Source organism: Pantherophis guttatus, chromosome 3 (assembly GCF_059756535.1).
Source record: "Pantherophis guttatus breed Tessera chromosome 3, ASM5975653v1, whole genome shotgun sequence".
NCBI classification, from domain to species: Eukaryota; Metazoa; Chordata; class Lepidosauria; order Squamata; family Colubridae; genus Pantherophis; species Pantherophis guttatus.
Genome location: NC_142065.1, coordinates 166,105,796 through 166,123,692, shown reverse-complemented (window position 1 = coordinate 166,123,692; position 17,897 = coordinate 166,105,796).

The following is a 17,897-nucleotide window of genomic DNA, read 5'->3' as shown; positions in this document are numbered from 1 at the left end:
TAAATCTGCTTGCTAAAGTGCTAATGATAAAACAATTAAATAGGACAATGAATTAAGTGGTATTATGATCATTATTAATTGGATTGATATCTTGCCTTTCACAAGTAAAAGAGCATTTCCAGTGGCTAAGAATAAAGAATAAATATAGAACAGATTAATTAAAACTAATATAAACATATTATCCTTACAAACATAAACCCTGGAAAATTGTTATCATAAAGCATTAAAAGTTATTAAAAAGTGCAAAAGGCTAAGTAATCATTATGGATTACAAGAACTCCCAAGGAAAAAGCAAATTAAACATCCTATTTAAATTTCAGGATGTGTTCTTCTAACTATAGCTGCAGTTTCACTGACTCTGCTGAGCAGTGTTATTTACCACACAGGGTGCTGAATCAAACTTATCCCGAATGACTTGTTGTAACTAACAGGGTCTTGTAGGCAGGAGACATCTGCTAAGGCAGAAATAGCACTAAGTGAATGAGATAGACTAATATCTATATATCATCCAGACACTTGTTTGTGCAGCTTAATAGACCTTCCTTAATGAAAGACAGAAAATTAATCTTAGAAAACTGACAAAGTTCAATCATGAAAAATTATATTTCACCCTATTTCTTTTCGGAACCAAAGACCACGTATGTAACTATAAAATAAAGAGCCACATTCATAGTTGAATAAAATCTGAAATGGCATTTTTAGAGGAGACACTTCCCAAACCATGTCCTTATTATGTTAAATATCAATACAGTATGAGTGTCCAAATACAGCTTTTCCTTAACAGTGATATTTGACAGAAGTCAACTCTTGATGAAATATATATTTATATTTATATGAATATATATGTATAGGTCTATATATTAATATACAGTAGTGACCAAAATTGTGGAAAACTTTTGGGAAAAGTGTATTTTTGAGGTTTGATGGCTAATAACATCACTTTTTTTGGAGTTTCAGGATAACCATATTCCACTGCTGGAATGGCCTGGGAATAGCCTAGACCAGTGATGGCGAACCTTTTAGACACTGAGTGCCCAAACTGCCCATGAGCGCATGTCCAAATTGAAAGGTGCGTGCACATGTGCAAACATGCATGAGCACATGCACGGACATGCATAGACGCACAGCAAAGACCCAAAGACTGGCTGGCTGATGAGAGGCAGGGCATCCCAATATTGGCAGCGCAGCAAGAGGTAAGATCTTTTTCTTTTGTGAGCTTCTGTTTTGTCGTTTGCAGGGAAACAGAAGCTCACGAAAGAAACACCATGGAGATCTGACCTGGGGCGACAGCGTGCGTGCCAGCAGAGAGGGCTCTGCATGCCACCTCTGGATGGCTGGCGTGCCATAGTTCACCATCACGGGCCTAGACCTTAACCCAATTGAAAATGGAGCCGACTAAAGAACTTGTTAATCAGAAGCAACCCAGCAATAAAATCCAGTTAATAGAAGCAATAATTCAATCTTGGTTTCACATTAGAACAGCTGCAGAACTAAAAGACTTGGTTCACTCCATGGGAAGATGTTGTAAGGCCATAATTCATGCTAAAGGTTACCCAACTAAGTATTAACTGACATGGTGATAATTTTTGTATATCTCATTTTTTTCTACATATTTCACTTTTCTTCTTTATACTTTAACTGCTATTCTAATAGGAAATCCTTCATAAAAGTTATTGCATTACATTCTTGATTAAATTACCTTTCCATTGATATATAATTTTATGGTACTACTAAAAAATAAAGTGGTGGTATTAGCTAGTTTTAGAAGATACACTTTTCCCAAAAGGTTCCCACAATTTTGGTCACTACTATATATTGATTCTTAAAAATAGTCTTCAATTTAGGACCACAGTTGGGACTGGAATTTCCGTTAGAGTCAATTTGGATATATTTTACAACAATTTTTATGGTGGTCATTGAGCAAAACATATGGTCAGTAAGTGAATACAGCTTTCCTAATGGGCGTTTTTGCCATCCCCCCCTCAAAACCAGCAAGAAAGGTTGCAAATTGTGAGCACCAGATTACAGGATGTTAACTTCTTCATAGCAACTACTGTCAGCTATAATGGGATTATAGTAGCATAAGGAGAAGAGTGAGTGATGTAGGAAACTGTCCAGTAGTTCTAGTGATCCTGAACATAACTAGTAAAGTGTCATAAACAATTACAATGTGATTGTTTTGAAAGAAGCAATTAGAAAATGTTTTATGATTAATTTATATATTGAAAAATATCTAAGATTTTCAATGCCCTTCCATTTTTATATTGTATTGCTTACCCTGGTTCTTTGGAAATTTATGGGTAGTTCCAGGTTGCTGTTGCCCTGGAAAACAGTATAAGGAGCACTAAAAAATAACTTCCAATATTAGTTTCTTTGCTAGGCAGCTCCATTGTTGTTTATATTTTTGGAAACAGCAAAAGCTCTTTTGAGTTCACTGGTCTGAAATCTAATGTAATAATTTTAGGTGCACTGGATTAAAGCAAAAAGTAAAGACGCTGTTAGAGACTGACGTGATCAAAAGAGAGTGGCCTGTAATTATATGATGGAGTGCATAACTGTGAAAGCGTAATTAAAGACAGAAACTTGAATGCATGAAGCTATTTCATCCTCCAGCTATCCCAACTCTCTCACTTTTAAAAGTTTACAATGAGCCGGTAGCACATAAGAGAAACTTCTATTCTGCATGTGAAATATCACGTTGTGTAAGTCAATGGTGAAAACAAACCCACTTTCTCAAGCAAGCAGTGATAATTTGAAAGCACAGAAAGTAATCAATACTCAAGAGCAGCCTTTGTTGTAACAACAATTAACGTTGATTTTTCTTAACTTGGCTCAGTGAAGAAGTTTTAACACAACAGGTGCAATGTCCAGATACACAGACACACTCAAATCACTTTCATCATCTAAAATCACTTTCATCAACTAGTATAAACCAATGATCAAAACTGCAATAGACAACATGCCCTGTCCCCCATTTTTTACTTCTTTGCTGTTCATCATTAACTTGCTGGTGGAGCAAAATGTCTGGGCAATTGGTAGGTGCCACTGCCTTGCCTTCTCTAATCTAGTGTCTTCTGAATATGTTACGTTAAAATTTCTAGTTAGGATGTCCTATAGCCACCCAAAGTCTTGTATGTGAGATGGGCAACCATATAATTTTTTTTAAAAAAAATAGCCATTATTCCTTGGGGTGATAGTTCAACCCATCTATAGTATGTTAGGTTAAAGAAGATTTCTCTCGACAGTACAATACAGATGACAATGGGCAGGATTGTTAATGTCATGACCTGGATGCCTGCAATCTCTGCAGGAAAACCTTTTGGGATATTTCGATTGGTTTATATGTCATTACCATTTCCTTCTATCAACAGTTTTGCTTGGGAGAGAGCACAGTAGATCAGAAAATATTTAGCAATTATAATAATAAATTGGAATCAAGAGACATATATTTCTGATTAAACATTCATATGTTTAAATGTTTGGGTATGCAAACATAAAACATGCAAATACAGGAGACATAGGAGGAGTCCTCTTCCTTCGTTTTTTTTCTTGGCAGAATTATTTCTCTGCACTTTCTGTTTGCAATAGGCACAGTGGGAAGTTTGTCCCTTTGCATGAATGGGTAGAGAGAACGGTGGGTGATTTTGCTTAGGTTCATGAGGGCAAAGGAAATGGTGAAAGCTAGGATCAGTAATTGTTCTGTGGAGCTCAATGAAAGCATTTACCCACTTAGGGTCCTGTTATTGATTTGTCTGAGATGAAAATGCTTATTGAGATGTTCTCGGAGTCTTCTGCAACCTAGAGCAGATAGTGTGATGGAAGAAATACAGGAAAAGTTCTCTGTCTTAAAATAAGAGCCTTACCAAAGGATTCAACCCACTGGCTAAAGCAGTTTCTGGGCTAGAATTCATACAGTGGAATATACATTGATACATTTTCGAAGGTGATCATGAGTTGTCTAAAGTCATTGTTTTGTTTGAAATCATTTCTTCTCATTGTAATGATTTCTGTCTACTGAGCCATTTTTTAGGGCTAGTGTTGCTAAAACAGCAATTTCACAATCTATGCTGACGAAAATATCACTGCATTGTCTCATGAATGTATTTATTCATGTTCCTTGCTTTTGTTTTCTTTATTGGAAATGAATAGAAAAAAATAAAATCTTGCTGTTTCTTAGCCTGTGCAGTGGTGACTGTGAAGCTCCTTACTGAGTGAGGGAGAACATATTCCTGAAACTGTTTTCTGTTTCCTTTTCAAAAGGTTACAGCTGATTTGTTAGACTACATGATTCTAAAGTCTAGACTACGATCCTGTATAGAATTGGGTACCAATATGTCCTGCTGAAATCAAAAGGACATCTCTACAAACAACAGTATGAATGTTCATGACAGTGTCTGGCTTTCTTGCTGGTAAAATTATGGAATAATAAATCTCAGTGAATAAACTAGAAATCTAAAGTTGGACAGAATAATTCTTCATATCAGTGGGAGCGGAAAGATACATGGCAGAGCAGTTGGTGGCCTTTTCTCTTTTCTCCATTCTGTTCCTCTTAACTTTTCTTTCTCCCTGTTTATTTCTACCAGAAAAGGCAGAATAGAAGATCAAAAAGGAAGATGAAAAAAGAGACAGGCCAAAGAAGAGACAAGTTACCCAGCACTTAAGCTCTATTAACAACAGGGAGATAGCCACATGACTTGTACAATGGTAGAGAAAACTGTTGATAATCCTAGAACAATTTCCAACCTACTGAATCCAACAGATATATTCTCCTTGGATTTGGATTTAGCGCATATTCATTTCAAGCAACCAGATGCCTGTTCAACTGGCCATTGGCCATTTTGCATATTGAGAATTGCAAATTCACCAGATCTCTTTTAGACCCTTGCAGTCAGTGAGGCAAGTTATTCTGAAATAAATATTCTTGCATGAAATTCAGTTTGATCAGTTTCAAGTATGAATAGATCAAAGCAACTCCTAGAAATGATTTAGAAGCATGGGAATCACTATGCAGTTATTATTCCCATTAATGTAATTCATTTAATCTATTTATATGTCATATGTTTAGGTTTCAGATTATGAGAATCTTAAATACAAATAATTCATAATCATGTGTTTTCAATCTTAATTACCACAATGTTCCATTTATATTAATCAAATACTTAATTTAAGACTAGCTAGTCATGCCATTTCTATTAGAAAGGGGTCTTTTTAATTCCTATTTCAATAATTTATATCTTCTTTAATTAGTATAATGAAATTCTGCACTGTTAATTAGAGATTTAGTCTCTCTGGATTTGTTTTTCTAATATTTGGATGCATTCATTATTCATTTTGATTATGATAGCGATGATGAGGATATATTCATTGATTATCTCTGTAATTTCTGATGGGTTACAGTTAAAACTACTGTTGATTAATTGCAAAGAGTTAAAGTAGCAATCTTTAGTTAAGTATTGCTTATTTAGCATGTATGGATCAAAACATTGAAAATGTGTTTTCAAAGAGCTGTTAGGCAAATATTTCCCTTGTACTATGTAATAAGGGATGTTTTATAAAACTAAATTTTCTATGATCCACTTCATCAATTTTTTTCATGAGATTTTTGCTTTGGAATTGTCTATACTGCTTCATCTTTATTCACATTCCATTCTCTTTAGTTTCTGATGACTCATTTTCAGTTTTGATGACATGCCCTCTTCCTTCCTTCTCAAGAAACTATGTCATCTGTAGACAATAAATCTGGCAACAGGACCATGTCTCCTTATTTTTGGTGACCATTTAGCTCATACTTAATGAGCTATGTCTATTCGCATCCAAGTGCTACAGAGAAGCAGAGAGAGGATGGCTTTTGTGCCTTGCTGGTGACCTCTTCTTCCATGATGGGCACTTTGGCATAGACAATACACCATGCTCCTTAAGTAGGATATGAGTAGCTGCAGCAATCTCTTCCTTTTCTTTTCTTGTCTTTTTGAGTTCTTTATTGTTCTCACTGCTGTAAACATTGTGGTTATAATTAGAGCAGTCTGAAAGCTTTCCGAAGAATCCTGACACGTTTGTTACTTTTAACTAAAGTTTGTTGTGTAGCTCAATAGGTCAAAGGTCTCAGTGCCAGGCTGTAGCATCACACTGCCGGTTTGTGCTCTGTGGGTCTTTCCTGTTTACTTCATTATTGGCTCGGATGTGGATGATCTAATATACTACCTAGAGAAGATGGCAACTTGAGAGTGGGGTGAATAACTTCTATCCAATCAGAATACTGTTACTGTTCTACCTTTTGTCTACTTGTGTAAAACTGTATAAAAATAAAGCTCTCTACGAAGTCGGGAGAGACATCTTAGAGACATCTTGAAACAGAGCAAAAGCCTGGACCTCTGATTTACAACATGTTGGAACCAACCAACTTGAAATCAGAATTAAATAACCTAAGTATTAAAAGATAATTAAAATAAAAATGTAATTAAAATTAAGTGTAGTTTGGGATTCTGACAATGTTTAAAATATTTTATTCTTAAATGAAAATCATAGCTCTGGATTTTTTCATGACTATATTGAAGAAAAGGGAAACAACCTGCATGGTTCCTTCTGTTAATACTGATGCATAAAATATGTGTGTGCCAGTTGTATCATCTGCATTTCTTTGCTGTAGTATCAGGGGTATCAAACTGGCAAGCAGGCCGGATGCATCACACACAGACCATGCCCATCCCAGCTCCGTGAAGGGAAAAAACGTTGCAATGTGTCACATGATGGCAACATGAAGCTGCAAGTTTGACACCTGGGCTGTAGTTCTTCAAGACCTTCTGAGAAGCCTGAGCAAGGTTCATCTTATTTAGGACAGGTCCAGATGTTTAACTAGTATGTCAGACATATTTCCTAATGCATGCAGGAAAAAAGACACTGAGGGCTGGAGTCTGTCTGCCTTCCCCCCACCCCAAGTTTCTTTTTTTAGACTTGCCAGCATAAAATGTTGCTCCCTGTTTTCTTACAGGATTTTTATCTGAGCATCTGGCAGAGGAAATAGTTCTTGGTGGGATAAAAGGTAAAGGTAAAGGTTCCCTTTACACATATGTGTTAGTTGTTCACAACTCTAGGGGGCGGTGCTCATCTCCGTTTCAAAGCCGAAGAGCCAGCACTGTCCAAAGACGTCTCTGTGGTCATATGGCCGGCATGACTAAATGTCAAAGGCACACGGAACACTGTTACCTTCCCACCAAAGGTGGTCCCTATTTTTCTACTTGCATTTTTTATGTGCTTTCAAACTGCTAGGTTGGCAGAAGCTGGGACAAGAAGTGGGAGCTCACCCAATTATGCAGCACTAGGGATTCGAACCGCTGAACTGCTGACCTTTCGATCGACGAGCTAAGCATCTTAGCCACTGAGCCACCGCGTCCCTTGGTATCTTTTGCCAAACCACCAAAGGAACGAATTGATAGGCGTCTTTCCTTTCTCCCATGCTTTTTTTAATTAACAAAAAGACAAAGAATTCTCTGTTAAATTAGTTTCTGTTTGCTATAGAAAGTGACATAAAGTGGGTTGGTAATAAGCCTTTTAAGACTGTTCGATGGTTGCAATAAACTTGTATAGATAGCCAGTGCCATACTGTGAGAATAGAATAGCTATTAATTTAAATAAAACCAGTATTTACTTCTACAGAACAACTAGAATAATTCTAACAGAATGGATTAATTTATGGCTGAATACATACAGTACATGCAATAAAGCAAGCAGCCACATTTTATGGGGTTGAATCATTGGTTATTGCAGAATATTTAACTTGAACCATGATTAATTAAATATTACACAGAACCACTCAGACTTCGTATCTAGAATGTTAGCTTTTGCTTAATAAAAGGATGCACAAAATGATTTTTGATTCGAAGGATTGCATTATGATTTAGACAGATTCTATTTCCAATTTGTACTTCTAATCCTGTTGGCTTATTGAAGGCTAAACATATGGCAATACATCTCCCTGAGTTTTTAAAATAGCAATCAGAATGCAAAGTGGAAGGTAATGCCAATTTTAACATATTGTCAAATCACCTCATTTTGAAGACCTTCTTGGGATTTTCAGTTTTCAGCTCTGCTAAATGCTCTGTCCATTTGAATATACATCATGCTCCCTGATCATTTCAAACTGATTTTTATATGGCTGAAAGTTTTCAGGGAAATCATTTGCATGCATATTTGCCCTTGTTCACCAAACCAACACATTATTGACTACATATTGAAGAGATGGAAAAATGGCACATTAATTGGTGAATAGATATCAATATACCAAGGAGACTCACTGTGTGATACAGTGCTTAAGGTAGGGAGACTGAGGTTTAAGACATTTCCCAGTCATGAAAACTCACTCCATTGCTTTGGGCCACACTGTATCTTTCAGCCCAACTTACTTTTTAGGATTGTTAGTGGAGAAAAGATGGAAGGGGTATATGTGTGCCATGAATGCCAGCTCCTGGATAAAAGGCAGAAAATAAATTAAACAACAGCTATTACCCCTACCTCCAACTTTTATGGATTGGATGTACAAAACCCAAGTATATTGAATTTTCCATGTAAGGAGCGAAGAAACTCTATTTAGAAATAAGTTGTTGGGATTCATTGAGTCTTGAGGTATACAAGTTGCTCTTAAAGCTAGACAATGCCATAATCTTGTTTTTGCGATGAACCTAATAAGTCACAATTCTTGGTTTCCTGATAAATCTACATAGCCTTATTGATACTGAACGATATATATATATATATATTTACTGAATCTGAACACTAATCACAGTAGATACCAATTGTTCTTACATTTCTTGGTGAAGCTTTCATTGCACCATGGCATTTTACTGCAAGGTAATATTTCATTTCTTAAATAATTTCTAGCCTGGCACCACACTATTAATTATAAATGGAAGCTTGACTTTTTAGCATTAACCAAGCACAATTCACTCCCACAACCCCTAATACAGCTATTTCCTTTTCGGTAAATACTTAATAGGGTTTGATTAGAACATATTAATCATGAGAATGATTTATATCTTGGTACCCTAAATTTAAACCATGATTCAATGAGTCACAGGACATGGCACATAATGATATTGGCTTTGCAATAGAGTTGTACTGTAGACAAATGTACCTTTCAATATTTCGATTAATTTATTTTAAATGTTTTCAGTTATGCTTCTTAGGCCATGTTTGCTAAGTGCTTTGAATGCAAGATGAATTCTGGCATCAGGAAGGAAGGATGTAACTATCATAGCTATTTTCAAGATGTACTTTTACACTTCCTTTCCTCAAGTAGTCTTGACTGTTTATACTGGATGAAATTCAACTGCTAATTAAAACATCCAAGAAGATATCTCTCTAACACCAAACAGTTAGATCTGCCAAATAACAGAGAGTGCCTTTTGACTTCTCTGGGTGATTTGTTTGCTTGTTACAGCTATTGTGAAGCAACACAAAAACAGCCACTTGTAGTAGAAAGTGTAGTATTATCTCTGATAATATTTTGAGCAGATGATCAATCAATTTAAAGGAAAATTAAACAACATTTTGTACATTTAGAGATTGAGATACAGAAAGGAATTGTGAATAAGTTTGACTTGGTTTAGTTTGGTTTGGTTCATGCTAACCTGTATTATAGTTTGTTTAATTCTGCTTAATGTGTTTTGTAAAACCAGACCCCATAGTTTGTGAATCATGGTTTAGGGTAGGTTTTTCCAACCTTGGCAACTTTAAGACTTGGGAATTCGATTCCCAGAACTCCCCATTTTATGAACTTATGAAATATTGAGATTTATTTAATAAACTATGGTAAGGCAATACTGTAGCATGATGTCTGTACTCTTAAGAAGTACATTGTTTTTTTAAAAGAAAAAACTGATATTGTTTGATAATCTTTAATAAATGTATGAGATCAAAATAAGGTCCTCAGAAAGGATCTTTTCATACCTCAGGAATGTTATGTCAGTCTCTTAAATTTCAATATAGAATATTTGAAAGAGAATTCCCTCCCCCCACAGTTGTGCTGGCACAAAGCCAAAACAGACAAAAAGTAGCTTGACTGAATAATGGTGGTAATCATAGCCTTAAAGTTTGATTTTACATCTTTCTTGAAATGGGAGAATGATCAATTTGGGGGGAAAAAACCGTCAACTTTCTTGCAAAAAAATGTCCATAATCTTATTTTATGGAATGAAGTTTACAGAATGAAATTTAGATGTCCCTGTAAAGGTGAAAATAGTAGGGGTTTACTCTGGCGTCAGCATCTTTTAAACCTAGTTCTAAATAAGAGTTTCTGAAATTACTACAATCCTATTCAGTCCTCACTTCCTGGATGGAAATTTGTTTCAGGTCAGAACATAATTCAATAAGATAACGTTTATTTCTTTCCTTCTCACTCCAAGAATCTATTTAACTCTTATTTTTTTTATTGCTTATTAATCTCTTGACCTTTTTTGAGTATGAAATATTGATTGCATTGTTGCAAGGAAAATCAACATGATAGTAGCATTTTTCTTTCTTCTGACTTTAAAGCACTAAACACTCAGGCTGCAAATGGATTTAGTCCCCAGTCTAGGAGCAAGAAGGCACAGATAATTTTAACACTGTGTAAGGGGAGGGTTAAATTTTGCCTTCAAAATGAGTAAAGAGAAGATAATCAAGGTCCTACAATGGTGATTTTAAAAGCTTGAATAGAGATATTCAGATTAGATATTAAGAGCTCAGCTCTTAACTCCAGTGCAACTTAATACATGTCCTAAGCTGCTAAAGAACTATGAATGAAATACATCTCATGGGAGCTGAAACATAGACAGTACCAATAAGGAGAATAGTTGTAACTCAGAGTTGAAAAGAGAGGTCTTTGATGGTCTCTGAGTTTGATTGTTTTCTTGCCGACATTTCATTATCCAAACTAGGTAACATCATCAGTGCTAGTAAGGAGTGGGCTTTGGTGAGGATGGTCTTATGGATTCTTTGGTTGGACTGTCTACTGTTGGCTTGTTTGCCAGTTTCTTGATTGGGGTTTTCTTTATTTGATTGTTGGTCTGATGTTAATCTTGGAGTTAATGTGGGTACTGATTGCTGGTAGAGAGGTGCTTAGGTTTTTGCAGTATTTATGAGAACTCAGTAGTTAAGATGCTGGGCTTATTGGCTAAAAGACCCAAGTGTTGGGCAACAGGATGAGTTTCTGTTACTTGCCCCAGCTCCTGCCAACCTAGCAGTTTGAAAGCATGGTAACACTTTGGTGGGAAAGTAACAGCATTCTGTGATATCATGCTAGCCATATGACTGTGGAAATGTCTTCAGAAAGTGCTGGCTCAACAGCCCTTGAAATGGATATGACCACTGCGTCCTATAGTCGGCAACAACTAGCGGAAGAAAATCTGGAGAGATTTATTTATTTACCTAAATATTTATTACATTCATAATGATCTTTATACCACAATGGAGCTTGAGGCACAATGCAACTCAACTCTTTAGGAAAGTTAAGAGATTAATGCTGCTTGCCCAAAGCCTTGAATTCATGATCCAATTTTTATTTGTTATAATTGGGGCTATTTTTTGTCAAGATTGTCACAGTATGCCATCTTGCCATGCATTTGTGAGCAGCTGTTAAATTTTAACTCACAAGTAGACATGGTGAGTCTCAGCAAGTGATGAATGCATTATCTCAATGGAAGCAAATCTGAAATTTGCTAGAAGTTAGAAACTAAGGTATGTTAGTTTATTCTTATGTACCTCAATGTATGTTAAGTTCACTCTTTAAAAATCATGGAGGTCATGAAAACATGCAATCCTAGCTTCTAAAAGTGAACTATGTATTCCTACATATGCTTGACTAGTGGGAGTTGGTAAAGTAGGGCAGATGCAGAAGCCTACACACAGCTGTTATTGAATGTTTGCAGGGATGGCACTCAGAACGTTTTTGTGGGTGGCTCTAAGTGAGTGGGATAATCACTCTAGGGAACTATCCTGACATCTCCAACTTTGATTGGACCAGAATAGAAAAAAACTTATTATAAAAACTTATAATATTTAAAATACTTGATGGAAAGTTAACTTGTCTCTTCAAGGAGAAATACATAATAAGATATTGGGCTGCGTTATCCAATATATACAGCAAATACAAATTTTGTTTGCCATATTCAAGCAGCAAACATGTTTTCATAAATGAGTAACAAGGTAAATAAATCAATGGATTCAAGGTGTGTGAGGCTCTAGGACCATATGCTACCCAAATCTTTAGTTATGCAACAAAGATTCTCCCTAAGGTCATTACCAAATAATGATTTTTAGTGTGACAGAAGGGGGAAACTATTAAATATACTGGGAGTAATCATATTGACTGCATTTAACTTTAATTCCATCAATTTTTAATTCTTTCCTAGCTCCATGCTCTCCTTTCTGGGAGCATGGTTTATTTGGGGGAAAATTTTGCCTTGGCACATCACTCAAAATCTGTTTATAGCCCTTGGCTTGAAAAAAAGAGGTGCAAATTCTTGAACTAGAACATCCAACGCACCCTCTAGAAATCAGATCAGCTACTGAGATAATGATGGAAGTATGACTGGAAATATAAAAACAGGAATTGAATAGCTTGCAAGAAGGATTTGAGTCCGTATCTCACTTTTAAAAATATTATAGAATACAAATTTGATTGTTCAATCAAGTAGTTTTTGACTATTATCAGCTATATAGATAAATTACAAAATAACATGGTAACAGAGTTCGAAGAGATCTCAGAGATCTTCTAGTCCAACCTTTTGCTCAAGCAGAAGACTCTATACCAGGAGTGTCAAATTCGCAACGTCATGTTGTCATCATTTGACTTCCCCCCCCTTTGCTAAACTGGGGGTGGGTATAGTCAGTATGTGATGTATCTGGCCTACGGGCTGCAAATTTGACACCCCTGCCCTATACTATTCCAAACAAATAGCTGTCCAATATCTTCTTAAAACGTCCAGTGATGGAGCACCCATAACTTCTGGAGAAAGCTTTCCACTGTTTAATTGTTGTAACTGAGAGGAAATTTGTCCTTAATTCTGGGTTGGACCTCTCTTTCTTAAGCTTCCATCATTAGTTCTTGTCTTGCCCTCAAGTGCTTTGGAGAATAGGTTGACCCCCCCCTGACAGTTCCTCAAATATTAAAAGACTGCTATCATGTCATCCCTAGTTCTTCTCTGTATCTTCTTTATGATTATCTAGCTATGCCTAACTTGTTATTTCAGGACTCTCAACAGTTGAGACATTGACACTGTAATGGAATCAATTCCACCTTGCTGTTGGTGATCCTCTTGTTCTCTTTCCATTCTTCCCAGCACCACATGCTTTTCCAGAGAGCCAGATCTTTGCATAATATGCTGAAATAGAATAATTTGAGCTTAGCCATTTGTGTCTTGAGTAGGACTTCATCTATTTGATGATCCATCAGTTTGTTTTCTTGCCTGTCTATGGTATTCCCAGGTCTTCTCCAACACCAAAGTTCAAAGCTGCCAATACTCTTATTATCCTGCTTCTTTAAAGTCTAACTTTTGCTTCCATGGAGTGTCAGAGGGAATACCATGACTTGCATGATTCTGATCGTTATTGATATGTTTTGGCATTTTAAAATCTTTTTCTAGACCCTCATGGCTTTTGCTCTACAAATGCTAGTAGCTAGTTTGAAACTTTGAATTTGTTTAGAGTGTTGAGCCCTCTTAAACAAGGTCATGGTTCCTTTGCTTAATAATTTCATTTGGCCATTTTTGCCCAATGGTGCAGTATTTTAACACCTAAATTTTAGAATTATTTGATCCACCAAGCCATTATCCTATTTTTGATTTTAAATGCACACACATAGTTGTCACGGTGTCATGGTGATTAGCAGTTTACTCAACATCATAGAAACAACAGCAGACAAGGAATGCAAACCAAAACAGTCTCTGAAAAGAGCTGGACTGAATGGTTGCTTTTATTAGGGGTGTGCAGAAGAATAGTCAAAATCCAGTTCAAGATTCTGAGAGTAAAGTCAGAGTTGTCAGGCAGTTCAGAGGTCAGTATTCTTCAAGCACAGTTCAAATGAATGTCACACAAGAGCTGGAAATCAGATAGTTATTTTCAATAAAGGATCATGGATCAGGGCTGGATCTTAAATCAGGCTGTAGCCAGCTGTCTTTAAAAGATTTACTTTATTAGTTGGCAAGGAGCCTCATAGAATATCTATGTTCTGCTTTTCATTCTATTCACTAGGTGTGTGTGTGTATGTGCATGCTAAATACACTGGATTGTATTTTACTATTTTTAATATGTTTTAAAAATTAATTTTAAAAAGAAATAATAAATAATGTATACTTAACGTTAAACTCTTTTGGTGCTAATTTGCATATTAAAATTGCCCAACTATGTAAGACAAAATATCTGGAATCAAACTCTATTCATTATTATTTGTATATGTACAATAGTTTTCTGAAAAAGGAAAAAAATGCAATCAGCGAGAAGACAACTTCTTGGTGCCATTCTGTATACCCATAGTTTTGCCCATATGATGTCTACTTTTCTTGAATATCAATATAAACATTTTTTATTTTTATTACATAGATATAGTGTCTTTTTTCTTTCATGAGCCGAATTCCACAACTGAAGGCATTTTCCTTTTTCGGAAAACCCATTCTTTTTTAATACTCCTTTGGCAAGTGTCCCAAGTATGCAAATTTATAGCAGTTAGGAATGTAGCATGTCAAATCTGTGAATAGGAACTTTGCCAATTCAATAGTTGGCTCTGTTCTACCACTGGCAAAAAAGTTATTGAACTTCTAAGGGGAAATAGGATTTAAATTTGGTTTATAGATTTTTTATTGATATAAGTAAACATAATATTTCTCTGTTAATACCACAGAAATTGATAATGTGGCCTGAAGTCCACAGCATACATGATTAATTTTATTTGTGAGGTTTTTACAAGGTAGTTCACCATGTCTTACCTCAGCTCTCCCCATTTATCTCAGTTTGAAACTGGAATGCAAATGCATGGCTGTTTTTTTTCTTTTTTTTTACTAATTACCGGTATATTTAATTTAATTAAATATGAGAAGGAAGGAAGGAAGGAAGGAAGGAAGGAAGGAAGGAAGGAAGGAAGGAAGGAGCCAGCAAAAACATGTAACAAATATTTCAGTACCAAAAGGAAATATTTTATAACTGTTAATTAAGAAAAATATAATAGTAAAAGGACCTGATAAGTGAATAAAAATGCCATATCCAGTCTAAACATCTGACTGTGTGACCAACCATAGTAATCATAAAATAATTAAAATTGGAACTTACTGAATGTGCAGGAAACAAAACATAAATATTGAAATAATGCAACCCAACATTACATGGTCAATTTCTACAAACAATCAAGGAGAAAGTGGATAAAGATAAAACCTGGCAATGGCTTACAGCTGGAACATTAAAAAAGGAAACCAGAAGATTTGCCATAAGATTTGATTCTGGCAACTTAAGAGTAAGCTATTCAAACTAATGCAATCAGGGCCAGAATTGGAAAAAAAAATCATCAAATGATTCAAAGTGCAGATTATGCAAAGATACAAAAGAAACAGTAGATCACTCAGCTCATGCAAGAGAATGCACAACATTATGGTTGCCAAAATGATTCACTGGATCATCCTTAAAAATTATCATGTGCCAGTAATGAAAAATGGGTGGGAACATAGAATTGAAAAAATAGTTGGGAATGAGCCAGTTAAAATATTGTAGGATTTCCAGATACAAATTGATAGTCTTGACTTGTAACACACCAGATTTAAATATGGTTAAAAAGAAGAATAAAAAGTGTGAATAATTGATGTGGCAATGCCAAGACATAGTGGAATAAAAGACTAAGAATTGGAGAACTATCAAGATCTGAAAATTAAAATTGAAAGATTATAGTATAAACCAGCTGTGCTAGTCCCAGTGGTTATTGGCACCCTGAGTGCTATACCAAAAAATCTTGGATGGCACTTAGAAAATATGCACATTGATAAAATTTCCATCTGCCAATGATAAAAGTCCACATTGTTTGGATCTGCACTAATTGATACAGTATAACATCCTTGGTTCTTGGGAAAAACTCAATGCATATGAAGACCAATACCAGCTAAATAACTGGCAGCTCTGATTTCACATTTTGGTGTAGTAGTAATAAGTATCTTTTTAAAAGGAAGCTTTATTTGGAACATGCAATGATATCTTTAACATTATCAAACAACAATATATGCTTATCTCAGATCCTTTGAAAGGACTTGATGGTGTATAAAAAAGCCAAATCCAGTCTAAACATCTGGCTGACTATGTTACCAACCATATTAATAAAGGTTTATTGGTAAGCCTTGAAGCCATAGCACAGGGGTGTGAAACTCCATGGGGTGATTAGATCTGGCCCACAGGGCTGCCCTGGAAACAGCGAAGGACCAGCCCACATGCCTCTGCCAGTGAAAATGGAGCTCGGGAGGACTTTGTGCGGTCTTCCTGAGCTCCATTTTTGCTGGCAGAGGCACCATGGGCTGGTCCTTTCCAGGGCAGCCCTGCAGGCTCCATTTTCACTGGTAGAGGGCAGAGGGCTACAGGAAGCCATCACAGCCAAAAGTTGAGCCCAGGAGGGCCACGTGCAGGCTCTGTTTTTGCTGGCAGAAGGCTGCAGGATGTTGAGCTGGCCACAACCAACCTGGCCATGCCCATCCTGGCCATACCCATTCATGCCCCTGAGGTCAAACACAAGCCGTATGCGGCCATCAATGAAATCAAGTTTGACACCCCTGCCATAGCAGAATACTACACACAAGACATCAATAGGACCATGCATAACAAAGCAAAGGCAGAACTAAAAGAAAATACATTTCATATTTCTGTACCTTCCCTACAATTTATTCCAATCAAATCCATACATGCAGGTCTCACTTGTACTTTATCATTGAGCTAAAAGTTGGTATAATATTTGACTTCTGACCACACATAAAATGTTGAGTTAAAGTATGGATCCTAATGGGCCATTCATCTAATGTATGTCCCAAGATATTGATCTCTGTCTTTATCCTACAACTAACATTCAAATAATATATGTGCTATGTCCTCTCTGGAGCATCACAAATACACGTAGATTGATGGTAAGGAAGTTTGTTTAGCCTTCCATATTTAACCATTGCATCTAGCTTCTTAAATCTCACTTGAGTAAATACCCTCCTGAGATGCTTGGACATTTCTATATTTAGATATTTTCCAATTTGAAAGGTGTGTTTGTATATCCTGCTGCACCAAAAGAAGTTGGAAGTCAATGCCTTTTGTTTCTTTTTTCCCTTTGTCCTACACTTTTCCCTTCCCTTCTCCCTCCCTTATTTTCCCACCACTTTCTTTTGTATTTTTGTATTTTATATTATAAACTAATTTTTTTTAAAGTGTATTTGTAGTGGCTCACCTATGGCCTTATTGAGGATAATTATATCTCTTTGAACTTTTGTACATCTAAGACTCTGTCTAGAGACAGTTGGATAATAAGCAGTAGTGCCACAACGTAATTTGTAAATTGTACAGTCCAAGAGGATTTTAGTTGAGGTTTTATTTGTTTTATCAGATGCAATTTTGAGAGAGTATCAGTTTCTATAGGACTTATTGTCCTCCAATAATTCTATGCTCTAATTTTTGTCAAAAATTGTATAAACTCCTGGCTCAGTTTTACTTTGTCCATGTTCAAACATTCACCAGATGCTGTGACTGTGTGTGCGTTCACGTGTTATAGTCCTTAATTGGAGCTAAGAAACTAAGGTTATTCATTCTGTACATTAAGTCTATTACTAAATAATAGCCAATAGTGGCTTTTTTAATTAAAAAAATCTTCTATGTTTATACCAGTAATAGAGTGTACTTTCCCCAGATCAATAAAACTCTTA